This window comes from Anopheles darlingi, chromosome X (genome assembly GCF_943734745.1).
Source record: "Anopheles darlingi chromosome X, idAnoDarlMG_H_01, whole genome shotgun sequence".
Classification (NCBI taxonomy): Eukaryota; Metazoa; Arthropoda; class Insecta; order Diptera; family Culicidae; genus Anopheles; species Anopheles darlingi.
In genome coordinates, this window is record NC_064873.1 from 59,182 (window position 1) to 75,807 (window position 16,626).

The window sequence follows — 16,626 nt, forward strand, 5'->3', positions numbered from 1 at the left end:
TTTTCTGTTTTCGCTTTTCCATTGGTGTTTTGAAACGCAGTACGAAAGTTAAAGTTTTTCAACGAAAGTTAAAGTGTTTCAAATATTTTCAACGCTCTGCATAGTATTTCAAAATATCGTATGCATTTTGTGCAGCTTTGTTATGCAAAAATAACAGAACCAATGTGAAAAATCGTAGCACGATTGTTATGTTTCATACTTTTCCGCGAGAGAGTGAGCTAGCTCAACAATGGATCGCATTTTGCGGACGAGATGCAAATTGGTGTCCATCTAAATGTAGTGCGATATGTTCGGAGCATTTTAAGGATGAGGATTATCAGTTAGATAAATCTCCATTGATTAAATGTCACAGCAACTTGCGAACCTTGAAGAAAACAGGTATGATATTATACACATTCAAATGAACTTTTCATCTTAGATTAACTTGTTTCTTTTAGCTGTTCCCTCTGTGTACGAATCCAACCAAAATACGCCTGTAAATACGATGCAGCAGGAGGAACAGCTAGTAGTTAAAAGTTACGCTCTGTATAAGTCGTCCGAAGGTACGGGTACGGTTTGGGATTCGGATTCTGCAGTTGAAAATCGGGATTCCCCCACCTCCTTCGCCCCTCGAATTAGAAAATAAAAGATTGAAGGAAGTTAATGGACAATTGATGAAAAAATTAAGCGAACTTCATAATGAAAATAAAGCACTCAAACAGGAACTCCAAAAAAGCAAAAAAAAAATAGAACATATTGAAAGGAGTCCTATAGCTAAAACCAAAATTAACTCTATTATAAAAAATAGGCTTAAAGCAACATTATCAAGTAATTAGTTAGATGTAATTTTAAACGTAAGGAAACGGGTGAAGTGGTCCTTAGACGAAATAAGCGCAGCTCTTACATTAAGGTATTTTTCAAAACGAGCTTATAAATATTTAGCTAGAGATTTAAAGTATCCACTTCCTTCCATATCCACATTACAACGCCATGCGAGAACTTTTAACCTTAAGCAAGGTGTGTTAGAAGATGTAATCAATATGATAGGGAACTTTACTCGAACTTTTGAGAAACAGGACAAGGAATGTGTCTTAAGTTTCGATGAAATGAAGGTATCTGAAGTAATGGAGTACGATATTGCAGCAGATGAAATTATGGGTCCTTTTAATTATGTTCAAGTTGTTATGGCGCGTGGCCTTTTCCAAAAATGGAAACAACCCGTATACATCGGATTTGACCAAAAAATGACGAAGGAAATCGTGAATACTTTAATAGAAAAACTTTATCATAAAGGGGTTAATGTGGTATCCATCGTCAGTGATAATGCTTCGACAAATATATCTTGCTGGAAAGAATTGGGTGTAGTAAGCTATAATGAACCCTTTTTTAAACACCCTGTGACAAACACTAGAGTTTATGTGATTCCGGATGCACCCCATCTTTTAAAATTGATGAGAAATTGGCTGCTAAAGCCAGGTTTTGAATATAATGGGCACAAAATTCAATCCGATATATTATGGGATTTAGTATCTGAAAGAGATAATTTAGAAATTACATCGACATTTAAACTAACAAAGGGTCATATTTTGTTGACTTCTTTAGAAAAGCAAAACGTGAGAAAAGCAGCAGAATTATTGTCGCGAACAACGGCTGTTGCTTTGCGGCACTATTATCCACACAATGAGAACGCGATCAATCTTGCCAACGTTATTGAAAAAATAGATTTGTGGTTTAATATTTCTAACTCGTGTAGTCCAGTCGCCAAGCTGGACTACAAAAAAACGTTCACCGGCAATGAAAATCAAATTTCAGCATTAGACGAAATGCACGAGTTCCTTTGAAACATGCGTGTGATAGGAAAAACTAATTTACAGATTTTTCAAAAATCAATGCTCATGCAAATAACAGGCTTAAAACTGTTATTCGTGGATATGAAGGCAAAACATAACATCACATTTTTATCCACACGAAAGGTAAGCATACCACTCGCAAAGCAAGAAATTTTTGTATATCTAATATAATATTTCTTTTCTATATTTACAGCTAAATCAGGATGTGCTGGAAAACTTCTTTTCACAAATTAGACAGATAGGTGGGGTACACGATCACCCTTCACCTAAAAGTTGCGTTCATAGAATTAGGCTAATAGTTTTAGGCAAGACACCAACTATTTTAAAAAACCATACTAACATTGAACAAGTTGAGGCAGAAGATCTACAAGAATTTGAAGAAGATGAAACCTTTATAATGGCGAAGTTATTTTCAGGGCCTTCAATCGTAATAGCGAATACTGATTTACATGACCGCGAAAACTCGGAAAGTAGTGAAATATTGAGTTCCGTAAGTAGTTCGATGGGCGAAAATACGGGCCAAGAAAGCGACGGACTACAATACATAGTAGGATTTTTAGCGAACAAGTTCAAATCAAAATATCCGGAGCTTCAATTGGGAACACAATCTTTAAACATCAAGAGCGATCATAGCTATTCACATCCTCCCAGCTATCTACAACATTTATCCGTAGGAGGGCTGTTTGTGCCGTCAGAAGAGTTCCTAAAATCATGTCATAAAATGGAAAAGATATTCCAAAAAATCCACCCTAATGGTAAATTTCAATACACTCAAAATGTTGTAGCCAGATGTTCCACCAAAATAGAAACCAAAATGAAAGATCTACCGCCAACGATAATCAGATATTTTGTTAAGCTTCGAGTGAATGTTCGTATACGATATATCAACATGAAAAATCTCAATGAAAAAAGGTTACTGCCCAAACGGAAATTACCGACTAATGAAAAAAGGACAAAGAAAATGAGGAAGATAGTAAATTAGGAATCAAAACTTGAAGCATTAGTTCGCCGCGGTGAACAATTCGCGCGCGCTTTCGTTGGGGTCAGCAGTTAGCGATACTTTCAAGTGCTAAAAGCGAAACGATGTAGCTAGAACAGTGCAGATTGAAACGTTCCTAAATATACCATGACAAAGAGACAAACAACTCAAGACAATGAGGAAAATTATTAGTTGTTATCATTGAAATTATTATTATCAGCAGCATCAGCTGAGCCGGATCAATCTCGAATCGGGCAGATTTTTCCGAAAGCCAAAATAGAATGAAATGAGTCACTGCGTCATCTCACGCCCTTCGACTGCCAAGCAACAAGCTGCCGACCGTTGAATCGATGGCTGCATTACCGCTCGCGGCAGGAGCTAAATCAGCCGAACCGGCGACAACATGCCTCACTATCAACATCCCCATCCTCTTCATCAACGAGCGTTTTCTTACCCTTCAGCAGCGGTGAGATGGATTTAGAACCGGCTCCGGTCTCCTTCATGACCTCACTCAAACGCGTCTCTGAGATTCGCGGGACGATCCCGACGATCGACTGCCCGTTGTTGGTTCCGCAACTGTTGCTGGTGGCTTCCCACCCTTGCGATACTTCCGCAACACCTTGTACCGCGGCATGCCTTTCCACGCAAGTTTTCCACATTAATGCTCGCCTCATCTTCCTCGTATGCTTCTCCCGATTCAGTTTTTTACGACAGCACCCGCAGCTCCTGGATCACGGGCCCCTCGAACAGGTGTCGCAACGCATCGCACACGGCAAAGAACGACCTGCTCTCGCCAATGTAAACTATGTTGCTCGGAGCGGACACAATTAGTAATTCACCGGTTCAGCACGCACGATGCATCAACACGGCGGAGGGCGCGTCTTCTATTGCGAACGTAACCACGGTTGGCGACTGCTGGCCAACATCAAAGTCGTGCGTGATGCCGTCGTTCATGATCCGCTCAGTGCAGCAGAGATGAAGGGCGGGCGGTGAAGAAACACGCAGGAAACACTCGATGTTTCCTACCGACTCGAGTTTCCGTCCTCGGACCTCTCCATCGGTCGTATCGACCAATAGTTCTTGCCACCTATACCAGAACAAGAGCTGGCTAGCGTTCCTATACCGTGCTCACTCGCTGTAAAACATAACTCGGTTGCTCGAATGATCTTAAATAGAGAGATGAATCATTTAAACATCCGAAAAAGAGTGAAATCAGGTACTTTCCTTGATAAAACCACCAAACTTGCCCATATCTTCTTCTTCTTCTTCTTGAAACTCACGTGGTTTTGTTGATAAAAGCGCCCTGCTATTATATAGCAATTTCATGAATTTCACAGGTGGAATCTATCTGAGTCACTTTTGTGGCAATTTCGTGAATTTAACTTTGGTTTTTTGTGACAGTGCCACTTTTCGTGAATTTTAACATTCATAATACAACAGAAACGCGAAAACTGGCCCGAATTGGCTACCAGGTGCTGAAGGCGCTGAACCATCTGAACCAGCACGGGTAAACGCTGCGTTGCCAATGTGTTTTAAATAGACAGGTGGAGTCTTTCTGAGTCACTTTTGTGGCAGTTTCGTGAATTTAACAGGTGAGTCTTTCTGAATCACTTTTGTGGCAATTTCATGAATTTAACAGGTGGAATCTATCTGAGTCACTTTTGTGGCAATTTCGTGAATTTAACTTTGGTTTTTTGTGACAGTGCCACTTTTCGTGAATTTTAACATTCATAATACAACTGAAACGCGAAAACTGCCCCGAATTGGCTACCAGGTGCTGAAGGCGCTGAACCATCTGAACCAGCACGGGTAAACGCTGCGTTGCCAATGTGTTTTAAATAGACAGGTGGAGTCTTTCTGAGTCACTTTTGTGGCAGTTTCGTGAATTTAACAGGTGAGTCTTTCTGAATCACTTTTGTGGCAATTTCATCAATTTAACAGGTGGAATCTATCTGAGTCACTTTTGTGGCAATTTCGTGAATTTAACTTTGGTTTTTTGTGACAGTGCCACTTTTCGTGAATTTTAACATTCATAATACAACTGAAACGCGAAAACTGGCCCGAATTGGCTACCAGGTGCTGAAGGCGCTGAACCATCTGAACCAGCACGGGTAAACGCTGCGTTGCCAATGTGTTTTAAATAGACAGGTGGAGTCTTTCTGAGTCACTTTTGTGGCAGTTTCGTGAATTTAACAGGTGGAGTCTTTCTGAATCACTTTTGTGGCAATTTCATGAATTTAACAGGTGGAATCTATCTGAGTCACTTTTGTGGCAATTTCGTGAATTTAACTTTGGTTTTTTGTGACAGTGCCACTTTTCGTGAATTTTAACATTCATAATACAACTGAAACGCGAAAACTGCCCCGAATTGGCTACCAGGTGCTGAAGGCGCTGAACCATCTGAACCAGCACGGGTAAACGCTGCGTTGCCAATGTGTTTTAAATAGACAGGTGGAGTCTTTCTGAGTCACTTTTGTGGCAGTTTCAAGGTACTTTAAAAAGACAGGTAGCTTTATCCAGAACAAATCCCCGATCGTATTTTAGAAAAAACTTCAGAGTTTGACATTCACGGGATGGTGGGATGTTTACTTCGGGAACGCTCTTTTCTGTTTTCGCTTTTCCATTGGTGTTTTGAAACGCAGTACGAAAGTTAAAGTTTTTCAACGAAAGTTAAAGTGTTTCAAATATTTTCAACGCTCTGCATAGTATTTCAAAATACCGTATGCATTTTGTGCAGCTTTGTTATGCAAAAATAACAGAACCAATGTGAAAAATCGTAGCACGATTGTTATGTTTCATACTTTTCCGCGAGAGAGTGAGCTAGCTCAACAATGGATCGCATTTTGCGGACGAGATGCAAATTGGTGTCCGTCTAAATGTAGTGCGATATGTTCGGAGCATTTTAAGGATGAGGATTATCAGTTAGATAAATCTCCATTGATTAAATGTCACAGCAACTTGCGAACCTTGAAGAAAACAGGTATGATATTATACACATTCAAATGAACTTTTCATCTTAGATTAACTTGTTTCTTTTAGCTGTTCCCTCTGTGTACGAATCCAACCAAAATACGCCTGTAAATACGATGCAGCAGGAGGAACAGCTAGTAGTTAAAAGTTACGCTCTGTATAAGTCGTCCGAAGGTACGGGTACGGTTTGGGATTCGGATTCTGCAGTTGAAAATCGGGATTCCCCCACCTCCTTCGCCCCTCGAATTAGAAAATAAAAGATTGAAGGAAGTTAATGGACAATTGATGAAAAAATTAAGCGAACTTCATAATGAAAATAAAGCACTCAAACAGGAACTCCAAAAAAGCAAAAAAAAAATAGAACATATTGAAAGGAGTCCTATAGCTAAAACCAAAATTAACTCTATTATAAAAAATAGGCTTAAAGCAACATTATCAAGTAATCAGTTAGATGTAATTTTAAACGTAAGGAAACGGGTGAAGTGGTCCTTAGACGAAATAAGCGCAGCTCTTACATTAAGGTATTTTTCAAAACGAGCTTATAAATATTTAGCTAGAGATTTAAAGTATCCACTTCCTTCCATATCCACATTACAACGCCATGCGAGAACTTTTAACCTTAAGCAAGGTGTGTTAGAAGATGTAATCAATATGATAGGGAACTTTACTCGAACTTTTGAGAAACAGGACAAGGAATGTGTCTTAAGTTTCGATGAAATGAAGGTATCTGAAGTAATGGAGTACGATATTGCAGCAGATGAAATTATGGGTCCTTTTAATTATGTTCAAGTTGTTATGGCGCGTGGCCTTTTCCAAAAATGGAAACAACCCGTATACATCGGATTTGACCAAAAAATGACGAAGGAAATCGTGAATACTTTAATAGAAAAACTTTATCATAAAGGGGTTAATGTGGTATCCATCGTCAGTGATAATGCTTCGACAAATATATCTTGCTGGAAAGAATTGGGTGTAGTAAGCTATAATGAACCCTTTTTTAAACACCCTGTGACAAACACTAGAGTTTATGTGATTCCGGATGCACCCCATCTTTTAAAATTGATGAGAAATTGGCTGCTAAAGCCAGGTTTTGAATATAATGGGCACAAAATTCAATCCGATATATTATGGGATTTAGTATCTGAAAGAGATAATTTAGAAATTACATCGACATTTAAACTAACAAAGGGTCATATTTTGTTGACTTCTTTAGAAAAGCAAAACGTGAGAAAAGCAGCAGAATTATTGTCGCGAACAACGGCTGTTGCTTTGCGGCACTATTATCCACACAATGAGAACGCGATCAATCTTGCCAACGTTATTGAAAAAATAGATTTGTGGTTTAATATTTCTAACTCGTGTAGTCCAGTCGCCAAGCTGGACTACAAAAAAACGTTCACCGGCAATGAAAATCAAATTTCAGCATTAGACGAAATGCACGAGTTCCTTTGAAACATGCGTGTGATAGGAAAAACTAATTTACAGATTTTTCAAAAATCAATGCTCATGCAAATAACAGGCTTAAAACTGTTATTCGTGGATATGAAGGCAAAACATAACATCACATTTTTATCCACACGAAAGGTAAGCATACCACTCGCAAAGCAAGAAATTTTTGTATATCTAATATAATATTTCTTTTCTATATTTACAGCTAAATCAGGATGTGCTGGAAAACTTCTTTTCACAAATTAGACAGATAGGTGGGGTACACGATCACCCTTCACCTAAAAGTTGCGTTCATAGAATTAGGCTAATAGTTTTAGGCAAGACACCAACTATTTTAAAAAACCATACTAACATTGAACAAGTTGAGGCAGAAGATCTACAAGAATTTGAAGAAGATGAAACCTTTATAATGGCGAAGTTATTTTCAGGGCCTTCAATCGTAATAGCGAATACTGATTTACATGACCGCGAAAACTCGGAAAGTAGTGAAATATTGAGTTCCGTAAGTAGTTCGATGGGCGAAAATACGGGCCAAGAAAGCGACGGACTACAATACATAGTAGGATTTTTAGCGAACAAGTTCAAATCAAAATATCCGGAGCTTCAATTGGGAACACAATCTTTAAACATCAAGAGCGATCATAGCTATTCACATCCTCCCAGCTATCTACAACATTTATCCGTAGGAGGGCTGTTTGTGCCGTCAGAAGAGTTCCTAAAATCATGTCATAAAATGGAAAAGATATTCCAAAAAATCCACCCTAATGGTAAATTTCAATACACTCAAAATGTTGTAGCCAGATGTTCCACCAAAATAGAAACCAAAATGAAAGATCTACCGCCAACGATAATCAGATATTTTGTTAAGCTTCGAGTGAATGTTCGTATACGATATATCAACATGAAAAATCTCAATGAAAAAGGGTTACTGCCCAAACGGAAATTACCGACTAATGAAAAAAGGACAAAGAAAATGAGGAAGATAGTAAATTAGGAATCAAAACTTGAAGCATTAGTTCGCCGCGGTGAACAATTCGCGCGCGCTTCCGTTGGGGTCAGCAGTTAGCGATACTTTCAAGTGCTAAAAGCGAAACGATGTAGCTAGAACAGTGCAGATTGAAACGTTCCTAAATATACCATGACAAAGAGACAAACAACTCAAGACAATGAGGAAAATTATTAGTTGTTATCATTGAAATTATTATTATCAGCAGCATCAGCTGAGCCGGATCAATCTCGAATCGGGCAGATTTTTCCGAAAGCCAAAATAGAATGAAATGAGTCACTGCGTCATCTCACGCCCTTCGACTGCCAAGCAACAAGCTGCCGACCGTTGAATCGATGGCTGCATTACCGCTCGCGGCAGGAGCTAAATCAGCCGAACCGGCGACAACATGCCTCACTATCAACATCCCCATCCTCTTCATCAACGAGCGTTTTCTTACCCTTCAGCAGCGGTGAGATGGATTTAGAACCGGCTCCGGTCTCCTTCATGACCTCACTCAAACGCGTCTCTGAGATTCGCGGGACGATCCCGACGATCGACTGCCCGTTGTTGGTGCCGCAACTGTTGCTGGTGGCTTCCCACCCTTGCGATACTTCCGCAACACCTTGTACCGCGGCATGCCTTTACACGCAAGTTTTCCACATTAATGCTCGCCTCATCTTCCTCGTATGCTTCTCCCGATTCAGTTTTTTACGACAGCACCCGCAGCTCCTGGATCACGGGCCCCTCGAACAGGTGTCGCAACGCATCGCACACGGCAAAGAACGACCTGCTCTCGCCAATGTAAACTATGTTGCTCGGAGCGGACACAATTAGTAATTCACCGGTTCAGCACGCACGATGCATCAACACGGCGGAGGGCGCGTCTTCTATTGCGAACGTAACCACGGTTGGCGACTGCTGGCCAACATCAAAGTCGTGCGTGATGCCGTCGTTCATGATCCGCTCAGTGCAGCAGAGATGAAGGGCGGGCGGTGAAGAAACACGCAGGAAACACTCGATGTTTCCTTCCGACTCGAGTTTCCGTCCTCGGACCTCTCCATCGGTCGTATCGACCAATAGTTCTTGCCACCTATACCAGAACAAGAGCTGGCTAGCGTTCCTGGACCGTGCTCACTCGCTGTAAAACATAACTCGGTTGCTCGAATGATCTTAAATAGAGAGATGAATCATTTAAACATCCGAAAAAGAGTGAAATCAGGTACTTTCCTTGATAAAACCACCAAACTTGCCCATATCTTCTTCTTCTTCTTCTTGAAACTCACGTGGTTTTGTTGATAAAAGCGCCCTGCTATTATATAGCAATTTCATGAATTTCACAGGTGGAATCTATCTGAGTCACTTTTGTGGCAATTTCGTGAATTTAACTTTGGTTTTTTGTGACAGTGCCACTTTTCGTGAATTTTAACATTCATAATACAACAGAAACGCGAAAACTGGCCCGAATTGGCTACCAGGTGCTGAAGGCGCTGAACCATCTGAACCAGCACGGGTAAACGCTGCGTTGCCAATGTGTTTTAAATAGACAGGTGGAGTCTTTCTGAATCACTTTTGTGGCAGTTTCGTGAATTTAACAGGTGAGTCTTTCTGAATCACTTTTGTGGCAATTTCATGAATTTAACAGGTGGAATCTATCTGAGTCACTTTTGTGGCAATTTCGTGAATTTAACTTTGGTTTTTTGTGACAGTGCCACTTTTCGTGAATTTTAACATTCATAATACAACTGAAACGCGAAAACTGCCCCGAATTGGCTACCAGGTGCTGAAGGCGCTGAACCATCTGAACCAGCACGGGTAAACGCTGCGTTGCCAATGTGTTTTAAATAGACAGGTGGAGTCTTTCTGAGTCACTTTTGTGGCAGTTTCGTGAATTTAACAGGTGGAGTCTTTCTGAATCACTTTTGTGGCAATTTCATGAATTTAACAGGTGGAATCTATCTGAGTCACTTTTGTGGCAATTTCGTGAATTTAACTTTGGTTTTTTGTGACAGTGCCACTTTTCGTGAATTTTAACATTCATAATACAACTGAAACGCGAAAACTGCCCCGAATTGGCTACCAGGTGCTGAGGGCGCTGAACCATCTGAACCAGCACGGGTAAACGCTGCGTTGCCAATGTGTTTTAAATAGACAGGTGGAGTTTTTCTGAGTCACTTTTGTGGCAGTTTCGTGAATTTAACAGGTGGAGTCTTTCTGAATCACTTTTGTGGCAATTTCATGAATTTCACAGGTGGAATCTATCTGAGTCACTTTTGTGGCAATTTCGTGAATTTAACTTTGGTTTTTTGTGACAGTGCCACTTTTCGTGAATTTTAACATTCATAATACAACAGAAACGCGAAAACTGCCCCGAATTGGCTACCAGGTGCTGAAGGCGCTGAACCATCTGAACCAGCACGGGTAAACGCTGCGTTGCCAATGTGTTTTAAATAGACAGGTGGGTCTTTCTGAGTCACTTTTGTGGCAGTTTCAAGGTACTTTAAAAAGACAGGTAGCTTTATCCAGAACAAATCCCCGATCGTATTTTAGAAAAAACTTCAGAGTTTGACATTCACGGGATGGTGGGATGTTTACTTCGGGAACGCTCTTTTCTGTTTTCGCTTTTCCATTGGTGTTTTGAAACGCAGTACGAAAGTTAAAGTTTTTCAACGAAAGTTAAAGTGTTTCAAATATTTTCAACGCTCTGCATAGTATTTCAAAATGCCGTATGCATTTTGTGCAGCTTTGTTATGCAAAAATAACAGAACCAATGTGAAAAATCGTAGCACGATTGTTATGTTTCATACTTTTCCGCGAGAGAGTGAGCTAGCTCAACAATGGATCGCATTTTGCGGACGAGATGCAAATTGGTGTCCGTCTAAATGTAGTGCGATATGTTCGGAGCATTTTAAGGATGAGGATTATCAGTTAGATAAATCTCCATTGATTAAATGTCACAGCAACTTGCGAACCTTGAAGAAAACAGGTATGATATTATACACATTCAAATGAACTTTTCATCTTAGATTAACTTGTTTCTTTTAGATGTTCCCTCTGTGTACGAATCCAACCAAAATACGCCTGTAAATACGATGCAGCAGGAGGAACAGCTAGTAGTTAAAAGTTACGCTCTGTATAAGTCGTCCGAAGGTACGGGTACGGTTTGGGATTCGGATTCTGCGGTTGAAAATCGGGATTCCCCCACCTCCTTCGCCCCTCGAATTAGAAAATAAAAGATTGAAGGAAGTTAATGGACAATTGATGAAAAAATTAAGCGAACTTCATAATGAAAATAAAGCACTCAAACAGGAACTCCAAAAAAGCAAAAAAAAATAGAACATATTGAAAGGAGTCCTATAGCTAAAACCAAAATTAACTCTATTATAAAAAATAGGCTTAAAGCAACATTATCAAGTAATCAGTTAGATGTAATTTTAAACGTAAGGAAACGGGTGAAGTGGTCCTTAGACGAAATAAGCGCAGCTCTTACATTAAGGTATTTTTCAAAACGAGCTTATAAATATTTAGCTAGAGATTTAAAGTATCCACTTCCTTCCATATCCACATTACAACGCCATGCGAGAACTTTTAACCTTAAGCAAGGTGTGTTAGAAGATGTAATCAATATGATAGGGAACTTTACTCGAACTTTTGAGAAACAGGACAAGGAATGTGTCTTAAGTTTCGATGAAATGAAGGTATCTGAAGTAATGGAGTACGATATTGCAGCAGATGAAATTATGGGTCCTTTTAATTATGTTCAAGTTGTTATGGCGCGTGGCCTTTTCCAAAAATGGAAACAACCCGTATACATCGGATTTGACCAAAAAATGACCAAGGAAATCGTGAATACTTTAATAGAAAAACTTTATCATAAAGGGGTTAATGTGGTATCCATCGTCAGTGATAATGCTTCGACAAATATATCTTGCTGGAAAGAATTGGGTGTAGTAAGCTATAATGAACCCTTTTTTAAACACCCTGTGACAAACACTAGAGTTTATGTGATTCCGGATGCACCCCATCTTTTAAAATTGATGAGAAATTGGCTGCTAAAGCCAGGTTTTGAATATAATGGGCACAAAATTCAATCCGATATATTATGGGATTTAGTATCTGAAAGAGATAATTTAGAAATTACATCGACATTTAAACTAACAAAGGGTCATATTTTGTTGACTTCTTTAGAAAAGCAAAACGTGAGAAAAGCAGCAGAATTATTGTCGCGAACAACGGCTGTTGCTTTGCGGCACTATTATCCACACAATGAGAACGCGATCAATCTTGCCAACGTTATTGAAAAAATAGATTTGTGGTTTAATATTTCTAACTCGTGTAGTCCAGTCGCCAAGCTGGACTACAAAAAAACGTTCACCGGCAATGAAAATCAAATTTCAGCATTAGACGAAATGCACGAGTTCCTTTGAAACATGCGTGTGATAGGAAAAACTAATTTACAGATTTTTCAAAAATCAATGCTCATGCAAATAACAGGCTTAAAACTGTTATTCGTGGATATGAAGGCAAAACATAACATCACATTTTTATCCACACGAAAGGTAAGCATACCACTCGCAAAGCAAGAAATTTTTGTATATCTAATATAATATTTCTTTTCTATATTTACAGCTAAATCAGGATGTGCTGGAAAACTTCTTTTCACAAATTAGACAGATAGGTGGGGTACACGATCACCCTTCACCTAAAAGTTGCGTTCATAGAATTAGGCTAATAGTTTTAGGCAAGACACCAACTATTTTAAAAAACCATACTAACATTGAACAAGTTGAGGCAGAAGATCTACAAGAATTTGAAGAAGATGAAACCTTTATAATGGCGAAGTTATTTTCAGGGCCTTCAATCGTAATAGCGAATACTGATTTACATGACCGCGAAAACTCGGAAAGTAGTAAAATATTGAGTTCCGTAAGTAGTTCGATGGGCGAAAATACGGGCCAAGAAAGCGACGGACTACAATACATAGTAGGATTTTTAGCGAACAAGTTCAAATCAAAATATCCGGAGCTTCAATTGGGAACACAATCTTTAAACATCAAGAGCGATCATAGCTATTCACATCCTCCCAGCTATCTACAACATTTATCCGTAGGAGGGCTGTTTGTGCCGTCAGAAGAGTTCCTAAAATCATGTCATAAAATGGAAAAGATATTCCAAAAAATCCACCCTAATGGTAAATTTCAATACACTCAAAATGTTGTAGCCAGATGTTCCACCAAAATAGAAACCAAAATGAAAGATCTACCGCCGACGATAATCAGATATTTTGTTAAGCTTCGAGTGAATGTTCGTATACGATATATCAAGATGAAAAATCTCAATGAAAAAAGGTTACTGCCCAAACGGAAATTACCGACTAATGAAAAAAGGGCAAAGAAAATGAGGAAGATAGTAAATTAGGAATCAAAACTTGAAGCATTAGTTCGCCGCGGTGAACAATTCGCGCGCGCTTTCGTTGGGGTCAGCAGTTAGCGATACTTTCAAGTGCTAAAAGCGAAACGATGTAGCTAGAACAGTGCAGATTGAAACGTTCCTAAATATACCATGACAAAGAGACAAACAACTCAAGACAATGAGGAAAATTATTAGTTGTTATCATTGAAATTATTATTATCAGCAGCATCAGCTGAGCCGGATCAATCTCGAATCGGGCAGATTTTTCCGAAAGCCAAAATAGAATGAAATGAGTCACTGCGTCATCTCACGCCCTTCGACTGCCAAGCAACAAGCTGCCGACGGTTGAATCGATGGCTGCATTACCGCTCGCGGCAGGAGCTAAATCAGCCGAACCGGCGACAACATGCCTCACTATCAACATCCCCATCCTCTTCATCAACGAGCGTTTTCTTACCCTTCAGCAGCGGTGAGATGGATTTAGAACCGGCTCCGGTCTCCTTCATGACCTCACTCAAACGCGTCTCTGAGATTCGCGGGACGATCCCGACGATCGACTGCCCGTTGTTGGTGCCGCAACTGTTGCTGGTGGCTTCCCACCCTTGCGATACTTCCGCAACACCTTGTACCGCGGCATGCCTTTACACGCAAGTTTTCCACATTAATGCTCGCCTCATCTTCCTCGTATGCTTCTCTCGATTCAGTTTTTTACGACAGCACCCGCAGCTCCTGGATCACGGGCCCCTCGAACAGGTGTCGCAACGCATCGCACACGGCAAAGAACGACCTGCTCTCGCCAATGTAAACTATGTTGCTCGGAGCGGACACAATTAGTAATTCACCGGTTCAGCACGCACGATGCATCAACACGGCGGAGGGCGCGTCTTCTATTGCGAACGTAACCACGGTTGGCGACTGCTGGCCAACATCAAAGTCGTGCGTGATGCCGTCGTTCATGATCCGCTCAGTGCAGCAGAGATGAAGGGCGGGCGGTGAAGAAACACGCAGGAAACACTCGATGTTTCCTACCGACTCGAGTTTCCGTCCTCGGACCTCTCCATCGGTCGTATCGACCAATAGTTCTTGCCACCTATACCAGAACAAGAGCTGGCTAGCGTTCCTGGACCGTGCTCACTCGCTGTAAAACATAACTCGGTTGCTCGAATGATCTTAAATAGAGAGATGAATCATTTAAACATCCGAAAAAGAGTGAAATCAGGTACTTTCCTTGATAAAACCACCAAACTTGCCCATATCTTCTTCTTCTTCTTCTTGAAACTCACGTGGTTTTGTTGATAAAAGCGCCCTGCTATTATATAGCAATTTCATGAATTTCACAGGTGGAATCTATCTGAGTCACTTTTGTGGCAATTTCGTGAATTTAACTTTGGTTTTTTGTGACAGTGCCACTTTTCGTGAATTTTAACATTCATAATACAACAGAAACGCGAAAACTGCCCCGAATTGGCTACCAGGTGCTGAAGGCGCTGAACCATCTGAACCAGCACGGGTAAACGCTGCGTTGCCAATGTGTTTTAAATAGACAAGTGGAGTCTTTCTGAATCACTTTTGTGGCAATTTCATAAATTTCACAGGTGGAATCTATCTGAGTCACTTTTGTGGCAATTTCGTGAATTTAACTTTGGTTTTTTGTGACAGTGCCACTTTTCGTGAATTTTAACATTCATAATACAACAGAAACGCGAAAACTGCCCCGAATTGGCTACCAGGTGCTGAAGGCGCTGAACCATCTGAACCAGCACGGGTAAACGCTGCGTTGCCAATGTGTTTTAAATAGACAGGTGGGTCTTTCTGAGTCACTTTTGTGGCAGTTTCAAGGTACTTTAAAAAGACAGGTAGCTTTATCCAGAACAAATCCCCGATCGTATTTTAGAAAAAACTTCAGAGTTTGACATTCACGGGATGGTGGGATGTTTACTTCGGGAACGCTCTTTTCTGTTTTCGCTTTTCCATTGGTGTTTTGAAACGCAGTACGAAAGTTAAAGTTTTTCAACGAAAGTTAAAGTGTTTCAAATATTTTCAACGCTCTGCATAGTATTTCAAAATGCCGTATGCATTTTGTGCAGCTTTGTTATGCAAAAATAACAGAACCAATGTGAAAAATCGTAGCACGATTGTTATGTTTCATACTTTTCCGCGAGAGAGTGAGCTAGCTCAACAATGGATCGCATTTTGCGGACGAGATGCAAATTGGTGTCCATCTAAATGTAGTGCGATATGTTCGGAGCATTTTAAGGATGAGGATTATCAGTTAGATAAATCTCCATTGATTAAATGTCACAGCAACTTGCGAACCTTGAAGAAAACAGGTATGATATTATACACATTCAAATGAACTTTTCATCTTAGATTAACTTGTTTCTTTTAGATGTTCCCTCTGTGTACGAATCCAACCAAAATACGCCTGTAAATACGATGCAGCAGGAGGAACAGCTAGTAGTTAAAAGTTACGCTCTGTATAAGTCGTCCGAAGGTACGGGTACGGTTTGGGATTCGGATTCTGCAGTTGAAAATCGGGATTCCCCCACCTCCTTCGCCCCTCGAATTAGAAAATAAAAGATTGAAGGAAGTTAATGGACAATTGATGAAAAAATTAAGCGAACTTCATAATGAAAATAAAGCACTCAAACAGGAACTCCAAAAAAGCAAAAAAAAATAGAACATATTGAAAGGAGTCCTATAGCTAAAACCAAAATTAACTCTATTATAAAAAATAGGCTTAAAGCAACATTATCAAGTAATCAGTTAGATGTAATTTTAAACGTAAGGAAACGGGTGAAGTGGTCCTTAGACGAAATAAGCGCAGCTCTTACATTAAGGTATTTTTCAAAACGAGCTTATAAATATTTAGCTAGAGATTTAAAGTATCCACTTCCTTCCATATCCACATTACAACGCCATGCGAGAACTTTTAACCTTAAGCAAGGTGTGTTAGAAGATGTAATCAATATGATAGGGAACTTTACTCGAACTTTTGAGAA

At 40.0% G+C, this 16,626-nt stretch overlaps 3 long non-coding RNA genes across 9 annotated transcripts in view; 1 reads left to right on the top strand and 2 right to left on the bottom strand.

Annotated features, from left to right (window-relative positions):
- The window catches only part of LOC125950257 (uncharacterized), a 28,974-nt gene extending 19,026 nt beyond the window's left edge, over window positions 1-9,948 (top strand). For 4 of the 5 annotated variants that reach the window (XR_007468714.1, XR_007468715.1, XR_007468713.1 and 1 more), the window contains exon 4: window positions 9,811-9,947. This is a non-coding gene — a long non-coding RNA (uncharacterized LOC125950257). Of the gene's footprint in view, window positions 1-9,810 lie in introns of all 5 variants that reach the window. The other variant, XR_007468717.1, reaches the window with a different exon arrangement.
- LOC125950243 (uncharacterized) overlaps window positions 1-16,021 on the bottom strand; it is a 34,891-nt gene extending 18,870 nt beyond the window's left edge. For 2 of the 3 annotated variants that reach the window (XR_007468709.1, XR_007468711.1), the window contains exon 1: window positions 4,089-4,702. This is a non-coding gene — a long non-coding RNA (uncharacterized LOC125950243). Of the gene's footprint in view, window positions 1-4,088; window positions 4,703-14,907 lie in introns of those variants that run through there. The other variant, XR_007468710.1, reaches the window with a different exon arrangement.
- On the bottom strand, window positions 8,404-9,749 carry LOC125950252 (uncharacterized). The gene is made up of 2 exons (XR_007468712.1): window positions 9,499-9,749; window positions 8,404-9,384 (listed from the first exon to the last, which is right to left on the bottom strand). It is a non-coding gene; the product is annotated as an uncharacterized LOC125950252 (long non-coding RNA).
- Window positions 16,022-16,626: the final 605 nt, after the last annotated feature.